Below are 4,785 nucleotides of genomic sequence, written 5' to 3'. Positions count from 1 at the left end.
GGGTACATATACTGATAAAGGTATAGATAGAGATAAAAGTACAGGCATAGACGCACGTACAGGTGCATGCATAAATACAAGTGCAGTTACAGGTGCAAATAAGAGTGCATATATAGAGATTTAAAGGATATCTGGCAGAAAGAAGGGATTGGTAAAAAGAGCCCGTGAACGTTTAGAGTGGAGGTCTGTGGTCGCCAACTCTCAGACATGAGGACGGTTCTCGGATTTATTGATTGACAGAAAATTGTATATAGCGGCTGAGTGAACATATTGCTTACTTCATATTTAAAAAAGTCAGTATTTTATAGTTCCCGCCATAGACACCCCCAACGGTGAGAGTTTACAGTTGAGGAAATGAATGTGGTCGGGTGCAGTTCTGGCCACATGACTCCCTATGTGTTGAAGCCATAGTGTACAGGGTGTTGTATACATATTGTCCCTAGCTGGCCGCCAGACTAACTGATTCCACTTTTTATGTTTGTATGTTTCACTCACCATCTTCTCTCCACGTGTATACTTTGTCGATGCTGCTGGGAGTTGACTACACACACGACTGTAGGCTTTGTTGATGATGATGACGATGGTGATGACTATGATACTGAATCGATCTTCTCTTTATTGTTTCTCCCTCATGCTAGTGACAGAGGGTTGTGTGATTTTTGCGTGATGGGAATACAATGGAAAAGTTCATTGTATAAACTGACATCGTCTTTGTTTCACTGAGTAGCCGACATCAGGCATTTGTCATCCGCTTCACTGCTGTTGCTGTCACATCTCTCTCTCTCACCATTTGGAAGGGAATTACTATTAACAGTATAGTTGTCCTAAATCATTATTGTTCTCCTCTTATTGTTTGTTGCATTACTTCTGTTTAGTAGTTATTGACACTTGCCTCTCCTCCAGTTTTGTTGCTCACCTTCCATAGTCTTGTTTACTCATCTTGCTGTTCTTCACTTTATATCCCCATTCTCTTTTATCATCTTGTTTTCTTACAACTTTGTTTGCTTAACTTTTATTTATGAGTGTCAATATATTTTCTATCATACTTTCATTGTTTTTCCTCCCACTGTGGCCGACTTGCTGAATATAGACTTCTCTCAGTGCCTCCTGTCTATTTTATAGACAGGATATTGTCTTAGTATAGTATGTGTTTGGGTAACTCCATTCAAAGGTGTTGTACAGAGACAAGTGGCAAGTCTAGCCAGCATCTTTTAAGAGCATTTATGTTATTAATTTGACTAAAAAAATTTATGGCTGGAAAATAATTTTTTTTTAACAGTTCCGGATATCAGCAATGATCACAAATTACATGAGCCACAAGCTTCGTGTTCAGCCGTCTATAGCTTCTTTGTGACGTACCTGAGGACGACATTGATAATATAAACACAATGTTTACATCTGCCATGACATAACTATGAGTTGACGCTGTAGCTAATGTTGGCTGATGTCCTCTCACCAACTACCCTTTCCAAGTGTCTTAAAATAAAATTATGTAATTCTATATTATTTCAGTTTAATATTGTTTCCAAATTCATTACGATGTACAAATTAAGATGCAGAAATATATTGAAATAAAACGATAACTATCGCCTTAGAAATTATATCATCTATGCTTAGTAGAGAAACGGCCAATGATGTCACGCATAAAAAACAGAGCATTAAAACTTTTTTTTTTTTTTTATTAATGCAAAGAAAACAAAGCCGGAGGACACAGCATCACGCCAGTGTCCCCAGTTGGTGTTTGGGAGAAGAGACGTCCATGGAGTGGCCTTCGGGGAGGTGAGCCAGGAGGCCGGTGTTGGTGGCGGACACAGGAGGCTCAGCGGCAAATTGCAAATCCCACCGGTAAGGCTAGCGAGGCTACTGACTCCTCCTGACGTCCTGCAGCGGTTCCTAGAGTTGTTTATCCCTCGCTCTTCTTCGCCACCACGTAGGGTATGTGATAATATTGGGTGTAGGGGAAGAATGCTGTACAAGGCAGAGACAACAAGTAAACATAAGTATTTTCTCCACCGGGTGTGTGTCATTAGTAAAATTTAGTATGGTCGCCTTTTGATTACGCTGTACTAAGTGATGAAGGTTCGGTATCAACATTGGATGAGGATTGGGAAAGGAAATGGATTGAAAAGCTAAAGCTTTACAAATAACTTGCAAGATGTAGAGAGAACCGCACTTCCCGTCATGTTTGGTCGGGGGGTGAGGAACAGCCTCGTCCACAGGTTAGGCAGTAGTTTACTAGTTGTATACTACCTGGCTGTGCACCCCCTGGCTGTACACCACCTGATTGTACATCACCTGACTGTACACCACCTGGCTATACACCACCTGACTGTACACCACCTGCCTGTACACCACCTTCGGCTGTACACTACCTATTTGTACACCACCTGACTGTACACCACCTGACTGTATACCACCTGGCTGTACACCATCTGACTGTACTCCACCTGACTTACACCACCTGGCTGTACACCACCTTCGGCTGTACACTACCTATTTGTACACCACCTGACTGTACACCACCTGACTGTATACCACCTGGCTGTACACCATCTGACTGTACTCCACCTGACTTACACCACCTGGCTGTACACCACCTGCTGTACACTACCTATTTGTACACCACCTGACTGTACACCTACCTGGCTGTACACCACCTGACTGTACACCACCTGATTGTGCACCACCTGACTGTACATCACCTGACTGTATACCACCTGACTGTACACCACCTGACTGTGCACCACCTGACTGTGCACACATGACTGTACACCACCTGACTGTACACCATCTGGCTGTACATCACCTGACTGTACACCACCTGCCTGTACACCACCTTCGGCTGTACACTACCTATTTGTACACCACCTGACTGTACACCACCTGATTGTGCACCACCTGACTGTACATCACCTGACTGTACACTACCTGACTGTACACCACCTGACTGTGCATCACCTGACTGTGCATCACCTGACTGTACACCACCTGACTGTACACCACCTGACTGTACACCATCTGGCTGTACATCACCTGACTGTACACCACCTGACTGTGCACCTGACTGTGCACCACCTGACTGTACACCACCTGTGCACCACCTGACTGTGCACCACCTGACTGCACCACCTGACTGTGCACCACCTGACTGTGCACCACCTGACTGTGCACCACCTGACTGTGCACCACCTGTGTACACCACCTGACTGTGCACCACCTGACTGTGCACCACCTGACTGTACACCACCTGACTGTACACCACCTGACTGTGCACCACCTGGCTGTACACCACCTGGCTGTACACCACCTGACTGTACACCACCTGACTGTGCACCACCTGACTGTGCACCACCTGACTGTGCACCACCTCTCTGGTTGTAAGAAATTTCCCGGCTTTTTAAGTAATACTAAAAAGACACACGTGTGTAAATGCGTTATATCACACACTCACACCCTCGAGTAAACACATGTACTTACAGACAGATTCATTTTCACTACAGCAAATCTCTCCACACACACACACACACACACACACACACACACACACACACACACACACACACACACACACACACACACACACACACACACACACACACACACACACACACACACATACACGGTCTCCAAGAACATAATAATGAGAACTTTACCCAGGAATGTTTCTTCATGGGGAAAATGTAACTCTACCTTAACATATAACAAAGTACATTTCTGTTGACTTACTTGGGTAGTTGTACCACAGTGGTGAGTAGCCCAAAGAACTGTAGAAGAGCTGTGGGTCAGGTTCAGCTCCGGCCTCGGGGCCGGGCGCCGGGGCTGGCAGGGCTGTAGCGGCGGCCACCAGGAGAAGCACCAACTGTAGGCACCAACGTTACGAGAACAATGCAACAAGGGATGGGATGTAGAGCGCAGTGTAACAACAAATTGATATATCGATGGAGGGTTTAAAATATTTAAAGTCAAGCTTCAGCAGGGAAAGCAACAAATTACTGGGATCCTAAATCTGTCCCAAACCACCTGTAATTGACGTAAAACTGACTGCTTCAGTCCCTAGCCTGCTTGCTGTGCGTGTAACAATTTTAATATGTTCTTGACAACCTGTTTATTGTCTGAAGCTAAACCCTTGAGCACGAATTCCTCGTGCTGGAGGAAACACATTGATCAAAGCGTTTAAGACGTTGTATAGGGTTAAGATACAGCATCCAATATAATAATTAATTTTACTCAAATGGTTGTCATCGTATTCAAGAAGTTAAACTATCGTACTCATGTGATTGTCTTCGTACTGAAAATGTTAAATTGTCGCAGTCAAGGGGTTAAGATATAACAACAGATAAACTAATTCCATATAATCCGGGCTGGGCAACCTGCGAGATTTAAATGAGACATCAAATTATCAAGCAATAAGAACCCTTGAGCACCTGAAGTAAAGTAAGGATCATCTTACCATAATCTTCATGCTGATTGAGTGTTGAAGGTCTTACGGTGGAAAATTGATACCTAGCAGTGGACAGTGCCAGTATATATACTGTATGCTGATGACCCCCCCCCCCACTCCCCTCCCCTCCTGGTGGTTGCCTGAAGCTCGGAAATTTCCTGTTTGCTTCTAAATATATAAATTTTTGTCTCCATATAACAGTTGATTCCTTTTATATATAAATAGAAAAAAAAAAAACGAATAATTGGAACGAGACTTAAGATTCACTTTTATCTTAACTCGTGAAATTCGTCGTGAGAGATGGAGAGATAAGGAGACGAAAGAGATAAAAGCTTAAGCGATAT

At 43.8% G+C, this 4,785-nt stretch overlaps 1 long non-coding RNA gene across 1 annotated transcript; it reads right to left on the bottom strand.

The window, feature by feature from the left end:
- Nucleotides 1-1,658: 1,658 nt before the first annotated feature.
- On the bottom strand, nucleotides 1,659-4,501 carry LOC121870552. Its single transcript, XR_006089727.1, has 3 exons — nucleotides 4,451-4,501; nucleotides 3,727-3,859; nucleotides 1,659-1,968 (listed from the first exon to the last, which is right to left on the bottom strand). It is a non-coding gene; the product is annotated as an uncharacterized LOC121870552 (long non-coding RNA).
- Between the last annotated feature and the right edge of the window lie 284 nt (nucleotides 4,502-4,785).

This window comes from Homarus americanus, unplaced genomic scaffold (genome assembly GCF_018991925.1).
Source record: "Homarus americanus isolate GMGI-L3 unplaced genomic scaffold, GMGI_Hamer_2.0 scaffold56333, whole genome shotgun sequence".
In the NCBI taxonomy this organism is placed as follows: Eukaryota; Metazoa; Arthropoda; class Malacostraca; order Decapoda; family Nephropidae; genus Homarus; species Homarus americanus.
The sequence above is the reverse complement of the archived record's forward strand: the minus strand, read 5'-3'. Positions and strand labels throughout refer to the sequence as shown.